The 25236-nt window shown below is 39.6% G+C and overlaps 1 protein-coding gene across 2 annotated transcripts in view; it reads right to left on the bottom strand.

The window, feature by feature from the left end:
- Positions 1-25236, bottom strand: part of ARHGAP24 (Rho GTPase activating protein 24) — a 225589-nt gene that overhangs the window by 185173 nt on the left and 15180 nt on the right. The window lies entirely within an intron of this gene.

Genomic DNA, 25236 nt, shown 5'->3' with positions numbered 1-25236 from the left:
TTTTGTTTTACTGAAGTCCATTTAATGGAATGGTGACAGTAAATACAAGAATAGCTGCATATCCCCTCATACAAGAAACCCCCTGACTGAAGTGGGTATGTGTCCGGCCATGCTTATTATAGACATTTTGCAAATCACACAGAATTTTGGTGCACCAGCTCAAGGCATAAGAAGTGTGTCAAAACCAGAGCTGAAGTGTGGAATTAGAGAAAATTCCATGTGGCTTTTCAGCTTTGTTAAAAATATACTTTTTAACCATCTCTAGGCAGTCATGAATCTTTCTGATGGACTTCGTACATACAATCATGCAGTCATATACTTAACCTTCATGGTCAGAAGGCTCTTCCTGATCCCCCATTAAGTCTAGAGCTCAACAAACTCAGGATTTTGAGTTGCAAGCTCTATCTTCAGTTGAAATACAAATCAAACCCACACCTACATGTGCCAAATAGCATATACCTAAACAGAATAAAATGTGACTACAACCACAAACACAGCAGCGTGCAAAATTAACGGTGAAATTTTACTGTAAGTGCTTGAAGAACAGCATGTTTCTTTTCTTTCTAGGCTACCGCTGGCATCCTTTCTTGCCTAGTCAGGAACTTAGACAGCTGTTAGGGTTTGGGAAAACTAGCTTCAGAGGTAAGCTATTTATTGTTTCTAAACATCAGGGTGGGAAAAGAATAAAATATTCTAGACGTTGCAGGCAGGAGATGTCTCTGACTAAGAGCAAAGCTTCCTGTTCTGACTTTGGCAAAGGAGATTGGTGAGTCCAAGCCTGGCACTCAAGCTCCAGTCCCCTCTACAGAACTACATTACTGAACGCAGGAACAGGCATCAGCATTACAAAGATGAGTACTTGGCTTCTAAAGCAGATTAAGAACAGAGATCCACATTCATTTGACAGATGAGACCATCCCTCTGACAATACAGGTGCTTTGGCTGGATAGTGCTACATCATTGTAAAATAAATTGCAATATAATCAATCAAGAAGAAACAAATAGATCAATAGATTGCAGTCAAGAGTGTTTTACAGCACATTTTTCCTTTGTCTCCCTTCTTCCTACTGTTCATACTTAACCTTCTTTGGAACAGCTTCTCCAGCTGCCATCTCTGCTGTGTGTTTACACCTTCTGCTTTTAATACCCACACACTGCCTGTTGTCACGTCCCAGCTTTGGGCTGGATCCTGGAATCTGATCTCCATGATTGAAATTCTTAACTGCCCTGTGCCACTGAGGTTACAAGCACAGAGGTTTCATTGCAAGGTACAAATTAGAGGATCAAAACTTAAGTCACTTGGCATTCTTCTCAGAAAAAGGAAAAGACAAATCTTCCTCCTGCCTCTTCACCTACAGCCACCTGGAACACTTGTACTGTTACATTTACTTGAGCAAAGTGTGCCTGCAAAACATACAAACGTGTCTGGCTCTCAACAGAGCAGACAAAGAATTTTTTTGTGCCCAGGGTTACAATTACATCCTAACAGAAACAAACCAGCTGATAAACCCCCAGACCACACTGACATAGGGTTTGCGTGAGGGTTATATACAAAGTACACACTCTGAAAACTGCAGCTCTGGGCTGCAGAGTGTATTAGATGCTGCAGTGAGTTCTGAGCAGAACTTTGCTTCCTTCTGATGCGGAGCTGTAAGGGCACATTCAACTACCACTAGAAAAATCAATAGCTTGCTTTCTTAGTGCCTTGTTCATAAATGTCTGCTCACACTTCAAAGTGGTCTGGGCATTTGTCATATTTTTTATTCACTTCACATTGTAATAATTAACTATGAATGCAACAAAGCAGCGGCCAAGCAGCCTCTGAGAGTCCTACAGCTTTATCCCTGGATGCCCAAGCTCTCTCACTTGTTACCTTAGCTCTTTAAGATGAAGATGACAAGTTAATTGAGATTATTTGCAATAGGCAATGATAAGATAATCTCCAAGAACTGACTTCATCCATACACAGCAGGTTTGGTTAGACTGACTTGTACCCTACCTCTGCTTCTCACTGAGTGTGGTGAAAATATATCAGGAATGAGGACAGGCTGCACTATATGAGATCATTCTCTCCAAAAGGAACGGCACACAACTCATAACTGGCATTTTAAAAATACAAACAGAAATCTCTTAGACGCTGCTGGTTTTTGGCTGGGCCAAAATAGATGCCAAGAAGCAGTCCTCCAACTCACATCCCTAGCAAACAAATTAGCTAATATTTAAGCAAAGCATTGTAAACAGCAGGTAAGCTACTGCAGCTGAAAAAAGGAAGGAACAAAATCATAACCCGTAGGCTACCCCCTGCTCCTTACTGCACAAATGCAGAAAATCACAGCTCTCAGCTGCAGCTAACCTGATCAGTTTATCTCTGCTGCTGCTTGAGCCAGCCTCAAGGAAGGGGCAAAGGAAGAGTTTAAATACAGACATTGTGTGTATCACTGTAGTGCTAAGGACACCAGGTCCTTATTAGGCTTGGACCACAAATAAGAATCTAAATACCAAAGTCAAAAGCAATTAACTCCTTGGATGAAAGGATATTTGTAATTTCATTCCACAAAGTCACATTTCACTGGTGTTGATACCACTGTACAAACTAAGCATTTGGATTTTAGCTAGCCAGGGAAAAATGTTAATTGATCTACATCTCTGTGTCTAGTAAAATTTCTATCTTAAACTATTTCTGCAATACTGAAACAAATGAGGTGTGGGACAGATGACATTCTACCATTCCCAAGCCCTCACAGGCAAGCATAAGATCTCCTTTAAAGCAGCCGTTGATCTTTAGACACTTTCTGTACAAAACAGTTTCATTTCATTTATTAGTGATTTAATTCTCTTCAGCAGTTAAAATTTCAGCCACCTAACTTGCTTTTGTTAAGAGAAATTGTATTTAGTCATGAGTTTAAGTTTATTTGTTGTTTTCCATCTCTCCTTCCCTTTCAGAATCTGCCTACTTACAAACCAGACTCGGAATCAGAAATTCCAGCAGCTGGCTCACTTTCACTAGTTGTTTTTACAGCTGTTTCAACACCAAGATCATAAAAATAAATTGCAGAAATATCAGGGTGCTGGCACTGATGCAGAGAACAGCGAGGTGCAAACAGTATGTAAATAACACATGACAAAGTGTGGAATTACATCAACATACTCCAAGCCCTCTCACTCTTGTAAGACGAGGCAAAAAGCCATGCATTTTCAAGCACTAAATGAGCATATTCCTCAAACCCATCTTCTGAACGGGAAACACAACTTGTACTTGCTGCCAGAGTCAACTCTACTGACTTGGCCAACCTCCAGTTTAGGTAATGACCAGAACTGAACAAATGCTACACAGTCTGTTCATTTGGGGCTGGCTGCAGGCTAACTCTCCTGGGCTTGTCTGGACATTGGGAGTGCAAAGTAAACAAGATGAGAAATGTTCCCTGATGCACTGGCTCTGCATCAACATCTCACGGTCTACAGAGGCCATCACCATTTTCCATTGCTGGCCCCAATCCAGCTTTTTGTGCTGCCATAAGGGCATCTGCCTCTGTCACTAGTCTGTCTAGAAGGCAAATAACTGCACTTAAGTTCTCACCAACACGGAAGGGCTGTGCCAGTACCACGCACAGAAAGCGGTCAAGTGTTTCTTTTCTCCTCAGCTACCACTCACACAATACTTGAAATATGGAATTGGGCAGCTCCCCCAGATCCCAGCACGCTGCCAGGAAATAGTCAGAGAAACTCGTTAAAGCAAAGCAAATCCAGTTACAATGAAAAGTCACAGGATTGCACCAAGACGTTTGGCAAGAAACCCTGATGGTTTGCAGTATGCTTTTATTCTCACTGAAATTTCTCATGGCCAAGATAGCGCATTTCAAGCATGCAAAACATCATCAGTGTTTGCTTCCAGCAACCCTTCTTCATCTTTGCCATCACTCAGGTGCTGTATCAGGTGCTGTATCAGGTCCTTTGCAGCCCAATATCAGCCTGGCACAAAATAGATAAAGCTGAGAAACCACCAAAGCGCCTGCCCCAGAACCATGCTCCTCCAGCTTGTCACAAGGTCTAACTCCTTTGCCTCTCAAAAGGGTAAGCAACGCAACACCGCATGGAGATGGCTTCTCCATGTCAAACACATTAGCAGACATCCAGTAAAAGGCTGTAATTTTGCATCAGCAATTGACTTGGTCACTGATGAACGTATCTGCCAACTATATATACACACACACATATACACGTGAAAAATTTGAAAAAAATCTTTGTGACACGACTGTTCTATATAAAATTAGATTACTTCAGTACTGTAACACTTAAATGAAGAGGTATAACTTACTTTACAAGCAACACTTAATTTTGGGTTCCTTTCTAATTATTACCCATGAACTATATAGAGCATAAGTGCTTAAGTTTAAGGTTATTGCTATCTTTCAGGTATGGAGTGCTGCCTCTGACAGTTTCCCTTTGATTTTTCTTGATTTGGTCTGGCTGAGTAACAACTTCGTAAAACTACTTAGTACGTGAAAACAAGGTCTGTATTTATCTTGAAATGTGTTTCAAGACACCTGAATCTCTGCTACAACACAGGCATGCATCTGTAAGCAACTGCTGCAGGAAGCAAAAGACTGGCCTATTTCTCACCATCAGGTTGCTTCAAATCAGTTGCTGCTCGTCTGTTGTGTCAACAGGATATTGCACATGGAAGGAAAAAACATGTCAAAGAGGTAAAAAAATACTTTAAAAGAGACTTGACTTTCTGCTAGTGCTTAGCAACGATTTTTACAAGATGCACATTGCGAGGAACGTCTCAAGTTCTGTCACTGCAAGGACAGATTTTAAAGTATTCCTGTCTTGTTCTTTTTCAAAAGCTACGGCAGTGTGCCTGACAGTAGCTTTCCTCCACAAGCCTTCAGAACAGACATTATACTTTCATCCAGAAGGTTTTTTAAGACATCTGAGAAACCTTTTGTACTACTGGCAGTAACACTTCTAATCACAGATACATCTGGCTGTTCCGCATTCCCCACTCTCATTTTTGTCCTACCAGGGACTGCCTAAAGATATTTTGCTTGAAAGGATTTAACTTCCAAGGCCTAAATAATTACTACTTATTCAATAAAAAGTTGTGAGAGGTGTTACCAGCAGTCAGATTGTAGAAGGCCTGATCCACTGCCCAGTGAAGCTACGGGAAAGACTCATTACTTATCAATGCATTTTGGGATCAGTTCCAAAACAAAGATCAATAGTTTTGCCACAAAATTGAGGTCTTGGTCAAATATAAGTCTTTAGTATGTGATTTGTAGTTCCATGCCAGAACAATCCTACAGAAATTCCTACACTAGCCAAACTTTTACAAGCCCACTGTTTGCTTATAGGAATTCAAGCACAGCTAGAAATAGCCCCAATAAAATGGCACTAGAGAATTTATAAAGAACAACAGAAGGTACTCAACTTCTTGTGAATCATAATGGCAGCTAATTAACAAACTGTCAGGCACCTTTGAAAACATCAGCTTTTGTGTGTGCATATTTATTTGCTGTGGTTGCCACTAGTGTTTGTATACATATGCATAGAAACCCTATAGATGAGGTCTGGACACTAGTTCACTTCCCCTCACTGTAATCCCACAGTACCAGCTGCATTTATCCCAGTATGAATCTGCCCATGGTCTAGGGTCACTGACAAGACATGAGACCTACCTTTTAGAAGTCACGTAACAGACTAGTCTCAAACAACTTCTATGTTGACAACAACACTCAGCCTAAGCTGGCAGATGGGAAGCTGAAGTGTGCCAAACCTTTGCAATTGCTCTTGAAACAGCAATGATCAATAGTAATGACTCTGTATTTAGTGTGGTCTTTGGTACAGAACGCTGGCAGATACGGGACTGCAGGGTCGGAACCTCTTGCCTCCCCTTTGTCCTTTCTGCAGTCAGCACCGAAAGGAGCTCAGTTAGTCCTAAACACTTAATTTCTCTGCTTGATAGAACGTATTTCTTCCACATAGAGCAACAAAATCATATTGGCTTCCTTGGTAGAGATAACTGGGTAACAAAGTATTTCAAAGTGTCCCCCACGTCTGTCAGCTGCTGCTATGTGAAGGAAAGCTACTGCAGCAGTTCTATGACTGCAGCATCATGCTGTCACATCAGTACTTTCGGTAATTGTCGTAGGTAAACTTCTGCCGCCTTTGCCATTTGGTCCTATCCTCTTTAAATCCATGCAGCAATATTTAGACATGCCCTTTCTTGTCCTTCCACTGCTGTTGTGGCAGCAGGAAGCATAATGAAATTGTCTAGCTAACAGCCCTTTGTCCATCACAGACTCTCTTCTGGCCCCTAAAAATGACATTTTGTTCCCTCCATCACCTCTTAACCTCACTGCCTTTCCTGAATCAAGATGGACTCCACCTGCAGAAGAACTTGTGTAACTCAGTAACACTGTCTTTGCTACACTTCTGCATGTTACTGACACACTTAGGTCCTCAGCTTTTTCCTCACATGGTAGCACACGGTTGCAAGACAAGGTTGCTACTACCACTGGATTGACATAGTGAAGCTACGATTAGAACCAAGTGGTCCCTCATCTTCCAGGTTTCTGCCTAGGCTTCCACTTCAGGTGTCTTATTCTGTAAAACTGGCAATGTTAGGGAGAAATTGCATATAGCGGAAAATCAGCTTTACTATCTGGAGAAGCATGCAGAAAAGACAGAAAGAGCCTCTGGTGGCTGAAAGGTCAAGTGATGCAAGATGGACAAAGAAATGCAGAACAGTTGGCAAGTCTCACAAGCTGAAACACTGAGCAGTGAAAAGGTCAAGGAGCAAGTCAAAATCAGCATCTGGAAAAGCAAAAAGATATTCCAACGCAGAGACGTCTCTCCCAACCATAGGGTTATGCTGACACTGAATCTCTGATGCTGAAAAACCTCAAACTCTCTTTACAGCCTCATACTTTACATGGAGAAAGTAATCATAAAAGTAAATTCATCCCCATATGTGAGTAGTGAATACTTCAGCACTTACTGGCTTCACTTACAAAAGAATTGATTAAAAGTTGTGTCCAAGCATGATCTCAACAGATGATCTCTCAAAGTATAAAAATACTCTCTGGCACTAGTTCTTTTTCTGAAAGACTGATGGCAAAAGGCATCCAAGTACAGATGTCCACAGCTCCCTGACAGTCACTGAAAATGGAATAAGGCTCCTTTAGGAAATCCAGTGTAACAGGACTTTCTGTGTTGTCCTATTCACAGCAGCTCAGGCCTTCAACACTCCTTGTAATACTGACCAAAAGAACCAAGATGTTACAAGTTACATTCACTAAGTAAGCTGAGAGGTGGGAAAAATACATTCTAGTTTCTCTATGGCAGCAAAAGCCTCCTCCCAAACCTGCTGCAATTCTAAATCGAAGGAGCACACAGGTTCTGCAAAAAGGGTTTGTGGTTGCTGGAGAGTGGGAAGAAGGAAGGAGAATATTTTCTGCCTGCACCACACTCCAGATTCATCTCTTGCTCTGACCAAAGCTAGCCCCAGCAAAGTTCCAACTCCAGCAACAAGCAGCTAGCACAGCAAGTACTGGCTGGTGACGTCTCTCCCAATACACAGATGTTCAGAGCAGGAGGAACCTGATTTTTGGGTGCCTCCACAGAAGCCACAGTGGAAACAAAGGAAGATTCAACCAACCTCAACTCACCCCAAAATTACCTTTTAAGTCTTACATTAGTTCATATTTGATAAACAGAAGTCTGTGGACTTGTTTTTGACATATTAACATGTCACACAAACTGACCTCCTTCTGCTTTGTTAAGTACAATGTAATGTGTTTCCTTTTCAGTTCAAAGAAGTTCAGCAGCATTTGGTATTCCGCTGAGAGTGCCTTTGAAGTAGACATCTCACACTTGGAAATGTGTTCCCCAGAAGGACTATGGCATCACTGAAATATGCACTTGGGAGCATCCCACCCCAATGTCTCAGAGGGACTGACAGAATCACAGCACCCACCTGCACTGAAGTTCAGAATTACCGTATTCATCTCTCAGCTCCAGAGGCTCATGGGCAGCGCAGCACCTGGGGGCAACTGTAATGGCATGTGTGTTCATGTTACACATGTACTGTATGCATCCAAAAGAGCATCTGGATAGTAAACAGGCAGTCACGTACGGTACACAGGTAGCGAGCACCCCCCAGCTTCAGGGAGTATCTTGGCGCCATCCCAGCTGAAATAAACAGGGGCAGGTCAGAACCAAGGGCTCACACTTGGCATGCTCAAGGGTGCATCCGCTTCCACTCCTACTAAACCCAGCACCAGAGCCAAGATTTGTGTCCTTTCTGCATGCCAGCCCCAACAGGACCTAAACTTACAACAGACCTACTTTTAAACAGAAATCAGTATAGTTTTAATGCTGTTCAGAAATGTTTTATATAAATGGTAATTGCTTCTGACACTTAAAAACATTAACCATACTGACATAAATTTCTGTGTTAGAATACTGGAGACAATATAGTAAAAATTTTTAAAAGCAGATGTGTGTCCTTCCATGGAAAAAGCCAACTCAAAATAAGCACCATTACTTTGTAGTCGACATTTCCATCTTCTGCCTAGGAAAAGCATCAATTTGTACCCATGGAATTAACATCTCACTTTTCTAAAGCCAAGTTCACATCAGAAAAATAGAGTCCACAATCCTTCCTATATTTCAGAAAGCAGTAGTATGTTATGCCATCTAAATTGTTTTTGTAAATGGAAGTTTATGCTACACTAATAAAGCCACTGTGGCACTGCCTTTTCCAGTAAAGCTCTAAGCAAACACTGTTTCCAAATTCCTAAGCCATCAACAAGACACTACCCCTTGACTCTGAAATCAATTCATATGGAGGAAGGCTATACATTCATGTAGTCCTTATCCTTTAAAAATTAGGATGCTAACATGGATGTGCACGGATGCTAACACCTACTTTTCCAGCTTGTAGCAAAGGAACCATTAAAGCCAAAGTTGTAACTCTCTATAAGGTATGCACCTACAGTCTTCAGGCTCTGCTACTATAACCCACAGTGAAAAGGTGAACACACCTTTAAAAGCATGCTGTATTCAAATGTGTCTGTCTGGCAATTACATAAAATGCACAACAGAGCTTAACTGCATGCTGTCAGATCGCGTAACCTTCCTGCTATGTGAATTGAGTGAGAAGCAGAACTGAAGTCAACCAGTTACTTGCTAAAGTGCTCTTATCTTCAGCAACCTGGAAGCTAACTAAAATGATGTAAACATCTTTTTCTGGCATTGCTCTGCCAAAAAAAAAAAAATATATATATACTTGAAACCCAAGTTAAGTTATTCACCTAGTACATGATTCAGAAACAGGAGAGATGCATGTGTTACAAAACTTAAGGTAAACATTTCTTGTTTACTGAAAAAAAAGCACCAGCAAGTAACAAGGCAACATCAGGCACTCTCAAGGTTGTAAGCAGACTACAAGAAGAGAGACAGTTGCATTAACTAGGACTAACACTTCAGAGAAACAATTCAAAGATGGCAGCCCCTGAATCTACAGCCTCTTTGAATCTGTGCTAAGCATGTTCATGTTTACATAGTTCAATTTATTCAGCATCTACTTTAAGAGAGGCAAAGTACCCCGAGAATATAAATTCCTTTTATATGAAGGACATGATATGAAGGACAGTGCTCATTAACAGCACAGAATATTAAGAACAAACCAGCAAGACCTGCCTTTTCCTATTATCTCCCTTTACAGTAAGGAGAGCCTGTGTTTTTATAAATCACTACCTGCAGAGCAAAATATCGGTGTGCCTGCAGGAAAGAAGGTTATCACCTACATCCAGAGGGCCTTACTGTCTCTGTACGGACATCATTGCTCCACAGTGTTGCTCCCTTGATTTTTAATTTCTCTCCCCATTTAAACAGCTGTGATTTCACAGGTCTGCAACTACTGCCTTGGATAAGTACACCTTGAAGCATGAACCCCATGAGCAGATTTCTCTAGTTTGTGAAAGGGGAAAAAAAACCTCATTGTTGGGGCTTCTCTTTTTACAAACCTGAACATGCGGAATTTACTTCAATGTTAGTAACGTACCACTCATTTTAATAGAGCTCATCCCCTACAGCATGAAATCACAAGGAATACATACATGGACCTGGATCTGGGTCATCTCTGTAGCACTACTAGAAAGATACAGCACTGTATTAAAGTGTTTTCTTCCCAACACAGGCCCCCTTTTCTTCACACCTAAACTTGTAACCCATGGTGCTTAATTCTGAGATGTCTGCAGCACTAGCTTTGAAAACATTACCAGGATATCTCCAAGATACACACTTCCTTTTTGTGACAACATAAGTTACTCATCACACTTCAGCTTTTTTTTCATCTTTCAAAAATTTGCTGACTGTAACTGAACAGGCAAACAAACAGGTTAGGATAACTCTTGAATGATATTATCTTCTTGAGGAGTTGCCAAAGCCACCGGTCATCATGCCAACACATAAGGATGCTTGGAGACCAAGTTACATAAAATTGCACTCTTAATGTCAAGACCATCTCTGTAAATTACCTGCTAGTTTGGTCAGATAGCTAATCATCCCCACCCTCCTGCCTCCCTCCAAATTACCATCCTCAATCATGACTGAATAAAACTCATTCAGCATACCATCAGAAGCAATAAATTACAGGACAGGAGAAAGTAACCACATTCACAGGGATATTACATTTATAAGTTAACAGCAGACAGTCACTGACTTGCCAAGTAAGCGTGGTTTGAGGACTAGGATCACCAGGCTTATCAGCAAACTTTGCTGTGCTAATGGCTCTAGCAACGCTGTCAGCTGAGGTCCTGGCCTCTGTGGCAGCACAGGGTTAGCTTGTTCCTGACTAGCAGGAAAGTACATTCTTGGTCTGTATACAGCCTGCTCTTCCTTTTGCATTGCCCAGTGGAAAAGCAGCATCATGCAACACAACAAACAGGCATTCCTCTCCCAGGGACTCTCCTTTTAGTTCCTAAAGCCTCAATCCTTTCCCGAGACCAGTTCTTTAAAAATTGTCACCGTGAGATAAGAAGCCACAACAGCTCTGTGATACATACAATCAGCCAATGTTCATCAGTAAACACTACAGAATAATAAAGAAGGAAATACAACAGAAAGGCCTTCCTACACATAAAGCAACACTTCCACACCAGAATGAACAGGGCCTTCCCAGCCTAATAAACTCACCGTAAAGCTGGGAGAGACATACTTGCAGTGCAATGCCCACAACAATAAAAATCAAGGAAGCCTGACCACAAATCAAATGGTACAAACAAGGACTCATATTTTAAAAGGACAGAAAACAGAATTGCACTGACGTAATTGATACTACAGTCCAAGACTTGAATAGACATAAAGATGGAGAACAGAAACAGAAGTACAATGGAATGTAGCTCCTTGCACTTAAATATCAAGTATATCTTCCAAAAGCTAATGTCCTAATGAAGAGAGATGTCATGATTCCTGAGTGCTATTTTACAATAATTCCTACCTGTAATATTAATCTCTTACTATTAGATGAACTGTTTATTTCCCTTCTCCAAGGAGAAAGGCATTTCATGCAAGTTGTACACGGTAGTTACCATATCCAGTTTCAAGCTTTGCTCAAGGACCAATTCATCCTCATATTCCTGCAGTTTTGCTCTTCCAGGAGTTTCAGCAGCCCTGAGTAATGCATATGCAAGTTATCTTATCCTTTCCTTCTTTTTGGTGGCTACAGGTTAAGGAAAACAGGACAAAATCAAATTCCTTTCATAGAATAATTATTTTTTTCCTCTGCAATCTACAGCAGGTGTCAAAATATTTGTCATTTCAAAAACATTTATTTTTAGAAAGAAGGAAAGGATACCTTTCTTTCCTCACTTGTAACCTTCAGGTTATCTACAGCCTGTACCAACACCATCCTGCATTTCAAAAGTAACGTATTTAATCTATGCAGGAAACCAACAGCAGTTTAAATCAATGCCTCAAAAATTCAAATAACTCCTTACTTCCCCAGCACTGATTGTTTGACGATGTATTTTTGCAGATTAAGGTGCATTCTGGAAAGTACTAATTACGTGAGGTGACTGCTAAAAGAAATACAGTAATCATCATCACAGTTTATTCCACGTGCAAGTCAGCATCATAAGAGCTGTGTACAAGCTACAACTGTCACTTCTATTATTTTAAAACTATCGAGTTATGTACAACTTTTCCCAAGGAATTGTATTTACAAACAACCTCTAGAACAGACATTGCAGAAAAGCCAATGTAAGGCAATTAAATCTGTTCTTCTAGTAACTTCATACTTCCCTTTTCTCTGCATCTGCAATCCTAACTACACTCTTACTTCTTCATCTACTCTTGATAAGTTAGTGATTTGAAAGTGAGCTCTCTTCTTCCAAGGTAGAAGGCAAAATTTCTAAATATCAGTGCCATAGGAAGTAATTTTTCTCAAAGTTGTCTGCTTTATATCAGCTTGACTCATCACTTACTTAAATTTAGGTGATTTAAAGAATCAGTCACCAATATTCAAGTGAGCGGAGGTTATCTTTATTCAGCAGCGTTGGGTGGATGGAGGAATCACTCCACCAAAGTCATGCACACCCGAAGTGATGAACTATCTCATATTCATACAATAAAACAATGAATATTCAATTAACACCTATACATATTCACCACCTAAACCCACCTCCTCTTGCTTCGTATGTTCATTAGCTTACTAGTCCTTCGCGCTTGTGCAAATTCTTCCAAGAATTGTGGGCAGGGGTCTCCAGGACGTGGGCAGTGGTCTTTGGGAGGAAGGCCATAGGTCTCCCTCATGGTGTACTTCTCACCCTTTGCCTGGAATGTGATGGTCTTGCAAGTTTGCAGTGTTCTTATCGGTCTGAGCTAACTTATGTTCTTGTCAACTATCTGTTTCTTATTCTTGTTTCTTTTAGTCGCTCCCTCTAGATAACTTATAAACAGGTCCCTTGTTAAAGAAAGTTAGAGAAAGAGAAACAGACCCCTTCTTTCACTAGTTATTTCATTCATTATTTCTTTCAAACTATATGGTTACATGACCTAATTACTATACCTACATTCTTTGAGTAAATATATTTACACTTAACTTATTGTCCCTATTCCATACAATTTCTTCATATTATTAGGACCAGGTGTCTTTCTAAAGATAAAAGAAATCCGAAGCCTCGGTAATTAGTACATTCTTTACGTCACCAATTCAAGAATTTAGTGCATCCTCAGAGCCAGTAATGAGGGTCTCTGAAGGTTTATCAACTCTTGGACAAACAAAAGCGTGGGCACTCTGTTCTTTAAATAAATTGTACATAGTTCATTATTCATAGGAACTAAGTTTAATTAGAACAGATGCAGATGGAGTAAGATTGTTCAACTTATCTTCCAACAGACACAGTAGTTCTCAAGACAATATTTCAACCTTTATGAATGGAAATATATAATTAACCTTTTTAAAAAAACAGACTAGCCAGTGTAAACAATGGATGACATTGCAGCAACAATTGGGTTTTCTAGTAAAGACAAATAACTTTGCACTTAGGGAGGTTTGCAGACCAGATGCCCTGATTATTGTCTTGTGACCTAAGTTCTCTTTTTAGATTAGCTCTGGAAAAGCTTTTCTAATTCTTCACTTTTTTGTTTTCAATTATTCCTAAGGCCTTTGCCTTTTAGAAGACATAAGACTGCTGGTGCCACTTCAGAACTGTTAAACAGCAAGACTCATCAAAACCAGTTATTTGACCTTGCACTTCCTAACAAAACAGTCAAATGCCCTGGAAGTTTCAAAGAAATAAACAATAGCTTTATACATAAAATTTTCAGAATTGACAGAGAAAAACAAGCACAGCTAACAGATGTCAGACTTATTTTGTTTGTGGATGGCATTCAGCTTCTTTGGCAATAATCTGGTAAAGGAATCTGGACAAAATATGCGCAAAACACACCAAAGCTTACAAGCACCAGATCACTTTGCCTCTTAGGATAACTAAACTTGCCACATGCTTCAGCAAAACAAAAAATAAAACTGCTAATGCCGTTGCTACTTGTGACAAGGCACTGTAATAAAGCGGTAGCATCTACCTACCTTCTGCATCAAGGCCAGCTGAAGAGTCTAAGCACAAGTTACTAAGATATCAAACATCACCAAGTGGCTTCTGTTAGGGTGTGTGAGAAATTGACAGGAGCAGCCAGCTCATTAAGGACTTCCGATCCGCACGCAAATACAGGCATCAAGAGCTGAGCAGCAGCAGGGCTCCTCTACCCTACACCAAGAGCTAAGCTGAACCACGGCTGACCTAATGGCTTCAGCACTGGCTCATTGCAGCTCTCTAGGCTCGGGCCACACCAAAGAGATATGGACCACAACCTATAAATGGGTAAAAGCACCTAGAACTAGAAATCCTCTGTTTACACAAACAGAGGAACAGCTCCAATTTGATGCTTTCGCTCACAAAGTACTTGCAGTTATATTTCATCAGGAACAAAAATATGTTTCCGGTATTGCAGCTTTCTGCTAAATTAGATGCAGATGATGAAGGGTTTTTTCCCCCAGACATATGGAAGACAATGCAGCTGAAACCTCAGCTAGGCCTTGAAAGATCCTGTACATAAAGCATTAAGCTTTCTACAATGCACAGGGAATCCAGGCAGTAACTACTATGATTTCATTTCATAGTGTGATTTAGGACGATATTACAAGACAGAAATGTTAAAAGAAAGTAATAAAAGCCTTTCATGTACTCTCAAATAAAGTCAGATGTTCATGTGTCATGTATCTGGACAATCTCTGCTTTCAATGGAAGCCTGATCTCCACTTCAAAGGGAGGAAATTAGACAAAAGGGGAAAGAATGTACACCTCAGTACTGGCAGCCCCAGGAAACCCAAGACCAAAGGACTAAATCCATCACTTTCCTAACACCCCCAAGACAGACCAAAGCCTACAAGACATTTAACTGAGAGAGAAATTGAAAGCACAAGGACTTGCAGTCCTCAGTCTCAGCCACAAGTATATAAACCTTGCTCATTTTATTATTTGAATAGTCACAGCACAGAAAAAAACCACTTCTGTATGTCCATTGCTAATACAACTTCTGGGTATCGTTGTGAAAAGAAGCTATGCCCTCCACCATGTGTAGGTGGCTTTATTCTTTTAACTGGTGTTGCAGGCAGCAAACGCAAGTTTAACGAGGGTATACTTTTAGCTTCCTTAATGTTTAGTTTGTCCTTGAATATTAAACTAAGGTTGACAAAATCCAAAATGCTAAAAGCACACAGTTAAGTCCCAGCTTCCCAGGCTTTTTGCCCATTCTGAAAATATTTCTACACATCAGAAGTTATTTAATGGTGAATGAATTCTCCTTCCAAAGCTCCATCCTTCATACATAGCTTGATAGCAATTAGTTTGATCTGTAAGCTCTGCAGTAAGTAGTTTTGACACTTGGGAGTAGAATGCAAGTTTTTCATGTGATGCCTTCCTCTAGTACTTGCTGATCATTCTGAAAATTGGCTATCCATGCTACAAGTTAATGCTTTAGACCTTACACAGAGTATGTTTGAAACTTCCCCAAAGGAGCAGCTATTTCTGACTTAAATGCCACAAAAATTTTGTGAATAGCCTGAAATTTCAACTATTACCATGGCATTTCCAAGCATACATATACACTTTAGTGTTCAAGTGCTGTCAAATATTTCTTACTCACTAAGCAAATCATAGAAAAATTTCACTTGCAACAACTCACATGGTTCTTTAAAGCTTGTTGAACAACCTACAAAGCTTACCATTTTACATAACTAGTATGAATGGGAAAGAGGCCTGGGTTCACATTCCGGATCCAAAAAAACGCAGGTGGAGGAGGAGTGTGTATATTAAAACCATTGATTTTAAACATCTCCCTTTCCCCCTGCCCCCTCCCTAAACAGTACTTCTGTAAATTTAGCTCAATTTATTTTCTGCTCCAAATTGGCAAAAAAACATTCCCTTTGTAAATATTTTGGGACAAACAGAATACATTCCCAGGAATTTACTAGGCAATGATTTAGTTACTAGTACTTTTATCCAGTTCAGTCACACAGCTTTTCCTGCACACCCACATAGGTGATCCAAGCACAACACTGGCACAGCTGTCAGCTGTGTTGAGCCTTTAACAGCTCTACACCTGGTTCAACAACTGAGAAGCATAAGGGAGGCAGGGCAAAGACAGTCATGAAAAATTCCACTTGCCTCTCTCAAACGGCAGCAGAGAAACTAAAACCAGCCTCCACCTACTGTCCCCCTCCTAAACAGACCTGTATGCTGTGAAGAATGCTGTAAGAAAATGCTCCTGTCCTTATGATATGGTTCATTTTTCCCAAGGAGGGTAATGAGCTAAAAATGCACATTTCTGGCAACCAAAAAAAGACCTGTCCACTGTACCAAGAGGACATTTTGATTTGCCAGTCCTGTAACAAGACTGACAATATCTACCACAGCCATGGCTACACAAATCTTTGCAGAAAATGGTGCAACAGAGGTGTTTTCACTGAAAAACAATGCACAGAAGGAGAAGAGATGACACAAAGCAGTACAGCCAAAACCTCTCCATTTTACTTGGTTTTTCAACCCCGAAACATTTACCAACCATTTTGTTGAAGGAGTTTGAAAAAGGCATTCAAGAGAAGCACCTCACTCTCCCAGTGGTATCTGATCCAGACTGCCAATTCTGCAAGATAGAACTAGACTATGAGAACAGATAAGGAACTGGGAACCACAACCCAAGTGTAACTTTAGGGCCCAATCATAATCTTTTCAGTCCCAAAGCCATCATAAAGCACGGATGACACCATATCCAAAGACATCTACTTTTGTCAGAGGGGCAAATGAACCTAGTGACCAATGTACCACTGATGCTCTACATCCAGGGTCTACAGCTACTGTGTCATCACACAGAAGTTACAAGAGACAATTCAAAGTCTGAAGAAAACATGACAATCAGTTCTTTACATCTAGAAAATAACTTTACATCTAGAAGATAATGAGATAGTGATGGGAAAGAAGAGGGTTGTCAGACAGCAGCTCTTTCACAGTATTAAGAGGCAAGATGTATACAGAATTTTAAATGAACAATATAAACAAAGAAGTAGACATTTATCATAGTGACCACTTTAAGTTGATACCTAGTAATAAATCTTTGTATGTGATTTACTGCCAAATCCACGTACAAGCTCAAGTATGCATAACAGCTCCTGAGAAGATGCATAGGATCATTTTAAGAATGTTAAAAGTGCAATTGTGACCTAATCAGACAGTACTGAACCTTAGACATCACATTCTCAAGAACTTCCCCCCACCAGCTTTCTAAATATTTTGTCATCTCAAATTTGAATTCAAGCCCTATTTTTCATCAAAACTCATCATTTCAGAAACACCCTAGTATCTTAAATGTCAACACAAAGTATATTACTTGTTATATTCGACACTAGTTTACAAGATGCTGTCTAAACCATGCAGTATTTCAATTTAAAAAAAAAATCATGCAAATGATAAACCCTCACTAATGGCTACAATTACATGAATAAGTGCCTTCTGGTGGAAAGCGGTTTGGGAAGTTGTTGCCCAGCCCTCTTCAATAAAATACCCAACTGGAGTGTTGCACAACTCCTAAAAAGAGGAATTCAACAGTACGAAAAGGTGACACATGCATCTTCACAATAGCTCTTCTGTGCAGACAAAACACAACTTCAACTCAAAACAGATGTTGAGGGGAGCCTGATCATGTCCCTGTGTCACACTTTACACAGAGGACTGAGACACAGTTTATCCTTTGAATTAGTCACTTGTGAAGAAAACAAAGTGAAAGGAAAAGAAAAGTGGGATGTCATCACAACAGCAGACAGACAAAGTAAGTCCAGACACATCTGGATGTTATGAAAGCAAAATATTTTCAACATGACTTCCAGGTTTTCTCTCTGGCAAATACACATTAGATGTGCTAAACTCTAGTCCCAAGTTATTTGAATTGCAGTTTAAAAATACAAAATAACCCAGAAGCAGCAGCAAATTTCTGCTGGCAAAATCAAAAAGCCTGTGATAAGCAGCATAGCACATGATGGAATGAAAAAATCAAAACCAATTTTAAGAGGAACAGATTTCAACACAGTTTTCCAGAACAAAGCTGCTTTATCATTTTTATTACAGTTCATGGGGGAATTTTACTTGATGTTTGCTGTAAGGAAGGAAGGACGGACCTAAGGAACTCACGCAGCATTGTGGAATTTCCTGAGAGATTGCTGAGAAATCTGGGGTACCCCAGAAGATATCTCATGTCTGGGACTTGGGGAGCATCCTGGCATATTTCACCTCACACTCCAGATTTTTGTAAGAACCTACCATTCAAGCAGCCCTGTGGCAAACCTTTTCCTAAGGAAGTATTTAAAGCTTCAATCTGCAAAGCAAAGCCTTAGCAAGTTGTGCTAGCATCCCTGGAAAAAAAGGCCTTGAGAGCAGTAATTTGGAAGTGATGGTACAATTTACAAAACTCAGGCTTTGTCAAAGCTATTCGGGATTTTTCCTTCACATCCTAAGGCAGTGAGGTCGTTGGTCTTGGACAGAAGCCTGCCTTTGAGATTTTTAAGACAATTTGATCCTCATGAGAACTGCAAGAATCACATTTGATGGACAAAGAACAGAGAAGACACCACAACTCTGGCATTTTTCTTACAGGATTCACATTTGAAAAATACAGTAGTTCGTCTTTTCTGATAAAAATAGCCTGAAAGGAACACCAAGCAAACAGAGATCTCTTTCCTCATTACAGTTCCCTAACAGTTGTAATATATAACAAATTATTTGCAAACTTATTTTCCATATTCAGTTGGAAAGCACTACATCACATCAACGTATCATCAGCTTGTTTACAGAGTTTGATTCTTCTCCACTGGAAACAACAAAGACAACTTGGAAGACATTCAGGGCAGAGGAACGAAGATGAGCATTTGCTTGGACTGACACCCTGACAGCCAAGAAAAGAACACAAAACATTCCACAAATGTTTGAAGGGTGCAAACACCAAGCAGAAAAACAACAGCTTAAAGGGGAAGACTATCAGCTCTCATTAGCGGCTTAGGTAGTACATCAGCCATATCCACTGGCAGCAATATACACCACCACAGTTACCTTCCCACAGCATGCTTAAGTGAGTAAATAGTCCCTCGTTTCCAGAACAAAAACGAGCACCACCTTTCCACTGCCCAGCAAAAGCCTTCAAGTGTTCAGTGAGTGACTACTGCATCTAACCATTTCTTCAGAGCCAGAAATGTATGTACACCATTTGGCACAAGTTAATTTTTTCCATGCTGTACACCTTCATCCAAATTTGTACTAAAAACCCCCATGTCCTGAATGGTATTCAAACATCTTTACCATTCTGACAACTATGATTCCATAAGCCCAAAGCTGTTCATGAGGATTCTGTACATAAACACAAAACATATATTCTGAAAACATGCTGCTTTTACTGTTTAGCCAAAAGATTTCTCAGTATTGCTACTGCCAATTGTTTCAGATTTCCCATGTTTTGAAGTTTGCATGATTTCACATCAAGCTCAAGATGTTAAGTATGGTTCTGAATTTATGAAAATACAGAGGTTCAGGAAAACACACCTTAGTATTACTCACTACTAATTACTTCCACAATGTATGAAGAAATCTTCCTATTTTTACAGTGTTTTTCACTAAGACAGCATCCACCCTGTACAGGTCAAATCCAAGGATTGAAGCATATGAACAAACTTGTGGATGTGTGATGGACAAAACAGCAGTAATGAAGAAACATTTCTACCTGTGAACAATTAAAGTAATTTTTATTCCATGAACTACATCACGTTGCGGGAAGTTTTCCTTTTTCATTTCATAGATTGACACAAACAACTGGCATAACCATAAAACTCTGTTCCACATTTCTCAACTTGCTACTGGCTTTATACTTGTTGCTTATACTATATTTACCTGATTCTTTTTTTACTGTTATGTGTTGCATTTTTTCAGCAATACTTTTTCTGCCTTTTATTGGGTTTCAGGAGATAATGAACACAATATAAATGGAAGCATTTGTTTGGGGGAAAATTACATCAGCTATCAAAAGCCCACAGCAGATGTATCTTGAGGTCATGAATCGAATCCCTCATGCAAACAGAATGCCAAGATATTGTCAGCGACACTTAGGGTAACAACAACAGTACTAAGTCCAATGGTAACAGGTTTTTTTTGAAAGAAAGGTGTGTCAAACTATATTGATAAAATAGTATAGATTGTGGAGTTGCTGACACCTCTACGGCAGGTCAACATACTGAAAAAAACAGTTCAGTCCAAAAAGCGCTGAAGGCACATTAGCATCCACACGTAACTGCCCGGTTTTCTGCACAGCAGTTAGCTGGGTTTTCTAAGGACTCTGGCAATTTTTAAGAACCTGTCTGAAAGTAAACATGGCAAACTGCAAAACACACTGCTATGTGAAGAGTACAGGTGATGCTCAGTGGAAATGACCCACAATTTCACCACATAAGAGGAACATATTCACCCTAAATCTGTCCATGAATATCTCAGAGCCCTCTCTTATGTTAACCATGTGTCATGTATGCTACCTGAATGAAAGCACAGACTAATGAATGAAACATTATTCCTTCTGGTCTGCTGTACAAAAAGCCTGCAATTAAAACCAACTCCCAGGTAGGTTACAAACATAAAGACACCTGGAAGCTTGCCTTCTGTTGTCTTCAGAGAATTTTTTATTTGCCAGCCCTGCACACCCACAAAGGGGCCAGTCAAAATCTGGCTGTCAAGAAGAATGATAAAAATTTGCTCTTATTATAGCATATTTGTATTCAGCCATCACACAACATATCATTGTACTTTGATAACAACAAAAACCTTTCTGATTAACAGCTTTTCCATTTCAGCTGCAAAAAAACCACAGCAAGATTATTATAACTATGCAAAAAAGTATGTTATCATGAAGACCTTTGCTCTAAATTAATTATTGAAAAATTACTAAATCATTCATAACATACTTTCGAATTTGCTGATGCTTAAGCCTATTTATGTGGCTTTTAAAACACTGTAACATATCCTAAGTGAGACCATGAAATTATGCACGACTAACTGAAATGATGGGGGACTTATTTTCATCATTGCTCAAAAAAAGCAGCAGTTTCAAGTTCACCATTACATTTAAGACAACTCTCAAATCACTAAAATACTTAAGATCGTTTGTAATCATTTCACTTTTTGTTTTCCCACCCCAAATGCTCAAAGTAATGCATTTTTGTAAAATATCACTCTTAACTATTCAAAGGTTTCAGGTCTCCCAAATTCTACAGCAAGATAAAATCCAGTATTTTGCTTGGTTGTGCTTGATGTTTGTGATCAATAACAAGACATGGTGTCTGTTTCCTGACTGATGGAAAGAATTTATTTTCTTGCAAGGGAACACTTGCAAACTGTTCACATGTAGTATTTCCTTTTCACAAATGCCTTAGAAAGTTTAACAGCTGTGTAGAGGCACACGTTCATGTTACAAAACAACATAAAGCATGACTATTAACAAGAAGCAAATACACTGAGTAAGTGCCAGCTAGGGGAAAGTGAAGTGGTGCAAAAGCCAGGAGAGCCATGGTATATTGATTTTTCTACCACTGAGATCTTTTTCCCCCAGCTCTGCAAATTACATAATTCTATTTAAACTCATCTGTATGGACAATGAACAATGTTTAAAACAATCCAACGGCACTTCTCAAGGTGGCAGGCTGAAGTGTCTTATTTTTCCTGTAATATGCTTTCCAGATTCCACAACCCATTTCAGCAGAGAATTTGTAGAACCCCACTCTACACATCACAACGACCTTCACTTATATCCCTGAAAATCAAGGTCATTCTACAAGATTTTCTCAGAGTAAGCTAGCATAGCATATAACAGACCAATGGGTGACAAAAGATAAATTGGTAGAAAACCATTATAATTAGGAATTTAAGTGCTTTTAGAAAGTCCATAAGGAAATAAAGTGATATGGCACCAAGAACCAATCACATACATCTGAATTTCATTTGTTAGCTGTTAAAACGTTGCCAAGTCAAACAAAGAAGTTCAATTCACTCACAAGACCAATCTTAAGCCTATACATCACTAGCAGAAATTGGCACCAATGGATCTAGAACTGTTTTCAGGATCTCTAAGACCTCTAAGTATCTCTAATAGATCTACAAAGAAACAAAACATCCAAGAAAAATCACTGCTTCTTGTCCATGGACTCCTTGTCTGAACAACACCAGTTTATCAAAGTCAATTCAATCCTGTCCTAAGTGTAGATGTGTTAAGACCAAGGCTTTCTTCCCCATTTCCCAAGTGCGGAGGCTTTAGTATTGTTCTCCCATCTCTAGAACACCTACTATGAGAAATTTTTTCAACCTCCACAAATTTAATGACCAAAAGAATTAGCCATTCTAATGTTACAATGGAACACCAAGGCTTTAATGAGAAATGCTACTTAATATTAAAGCAATATTTGTTTACTTAATATTAAAGCAATATTTGTTTTTCATTTCAAATGTAATGTAAACCAATGGAACTGATAATTTTATTACACTAAATGACATAGCATATATATGTATTAAACTAGGACAGTAAAAATCGCATAATGTAAAAAAAAAAAAATTCAGATCATTTCAACCAACCAGTAATTTTACCCTGTGCCCTTCTGTCCCAGGATGGCAAATAAGTATCTTCTCTCTCACTAACACCATCTTGGGATTCAGTGTCCTTTTGATGACAGCTTGGTCAAAACTAATGTATTTTCACATAAGCTTTCAGCTAAACCTTCCAGTCTTGCTGCAGAGCTGTTTCAGCACTACCACCACCAAAAATATGACAAATTGTGGCTTAAAAATACTCTCTAAAGAGCTCTGTAAAATTTTAATAGGCTGGTTAAAGAGGGAGAAATTACAGGATCACGTCACGATTTCCATAATACTTTACTTTTTTTCTACCTTATTAGCCTCAAAAAATCTGCAAATGATGGACTAGCCAAAAAACACAGTTTCTTTTTGTTCCACTTTCAATGAGCCTCAGAACAAACTACTTGCTCATATCAGTTTCCAAGCAATCTGTCTAGGCATCCAAGTTTATAAACTAGAAGAACTATTCAAGCCTCCTTTCTTTTAAACATACCCAAACCAAGAAGCTTGTTTAACAGGCCTGATATGCTCTGTGATTTATTCCTTGGCATTTCCAATAAATCATCTTTTTGGTTTTGTGATAAGACTTCAGCCCTTTTATTGCTAGCCATCTGTAGCAGATGCCAAAAAGCTGTGTTTCTGTGTGCTTCTGAAAACACACACATACAAAAAAAAAATCTACTTTTTCCAGACCTCCAGGAGCACGCACTTTCTGAGCTCAAGTTTTCATCTTGGTTTTTAAGCAGAGACTTTAACTTCACACTAATCTAAAGAGGACCTTGCTACCACCAGCTTCACACATTTTCCAAGCCAGCATCTGTAAGTCTGCATGTATCCTTTCAGCTGTACTATCATACCACAGCCAATATTCAATACTGGCTGGAAGTGTCAGTAATCTTCCCATACGGAGAGATTTTAGACATGCTTGATACTTGGGTTTCCATGATTCTAGGCAATTCCCGAATACCTCTGGTTATTCTCCAAGGTAGCGTTACCTCTTCACTGCTTCAAAGTGCGGATCAAAGGCAAGAACAAATCTTATTGAGGGATATAAAAGAAAACCTACTCTATCTTACTTATTTACTCATTCTCAAAAGCACTGGGGTGGGCAAATGCAAGACATACAACTGTAGGCACTGCAAGTCACAACTTCTATAGTAGAAATTCCACATAAGTAGAAAAAATGGGCAGAAGAGCAGTTCTTCCTGGAAATCCCGAAGTACCTTACCTTGCTGATACTACTAAATATTCCTTCAGTGGAAGATTTGGCTAATTGTACACCTTTTCTTTTATGTGAACATGCTATAACAGTAAAAATGGGCAGACAGGGACCATCCTTCAAGTAAAATAGATTTCTTTTTTCTTATCTGCCTTTTGATCCCAGATGTAATAAGTGAGAAGACAGAAAATGGAAAACAAACACTGCCTTTCAATACATAAAGATATAGAGGAGGTATGCCCCACACATATTAAAGAACAGGACTTCATAAAGCTCAGTAACATGCAAAGAGAAACTTTCCATGAGAGAAAGATGTAGACTCAATGGGAGGTATCATAGGAGTTTTTTAGTACTTCAAGACTACTTCAAACAAGATGCACGCAAACCATATCTCCGTGAACACCTGATCCCCGTCTAGGGATGAAAGAAGCAATGAGGCTCTGAATCATTAAGGTACATGACACTGTTCACATTTAAGCTCTTTAAGGTATGTAACGCAGGAACTGAACAGCCTGATGACTTGTCACACACAGAGCAGCCCATCACGTGGCACCTCCAAGGTTCAGAAGAAAATGCTAAACTCTTCTACAAAAAGAAAATAGAACAAGTAGTGTATCTGCGGCTCAAAAATCAAACCGCTGAGTGAAACATGTTATCACAGCTCCCATACACTTTTTCCCCCTCAAGACCCATGTCGTATGGAGATTTGCTGGATATTTTATGGCATTAAAAAATAAATACAACCTAACTTAAAGTATCTTCATAACAGAGTGGCATCACAGGCCCCAGACACTCAGTTTTGCTTTTGTCTGTACCCAGGACAATCCCACCAGCCTAAGACACTGCAGCTATAAAGCAGAGGAGGGTATTCAGCTCCATAATGATGTATGTCATAGTGCCACAACAGTAACCAAAGTTACCAAAGCTAACTTTTCCTCAGAAGCCTAAGCTCATGGGACATCACAGGCTTGCAGCCCAGCTGTGCATTTTGAGCAACATCACCTCCTACAAAACTTCTGTTATGAACTACAAATGCTTCCACACAAACCTTTCATTTCCCCTCCATCAAGCCTACTCTCGATGCATAGCCCAGTAGCACAGACCTGCCCTTGCCAGAGAAGGCATAAGCAGCTCTGTATTTTCAAAGAAAAACCTAAGGATCCTTCTTGACTCAAGGTAATAACAACTTATAAGGGAGAGCCAAATGGCAGGTGAAAGCTTTTAATGAACTCTGAGGCAAAAAAAAAAAAAAAAAAAAAGGCAAAACCTTTCTGACTAGTCATTTGAGAAATAATTAGC

This window comes from Falco biarmicus, chromosome 1 (genome assembly GCF_023638135.1).
Source record: "Falco biarmicus isolate bFalBia1 chromosome 1, bFalBia1.pri, whole genome shotgun sequence".
NCBI classification, from domain to species: Eukaryota; Metazoa; Chordata; class Aves; order Falconiformes; family Falconidae; genus Falco; species Falco biarmicus.
Note: the sequence above shows the minus strand (reverse complement) of the source record. Positions and strands in the feature narration are given on the sequence as shown.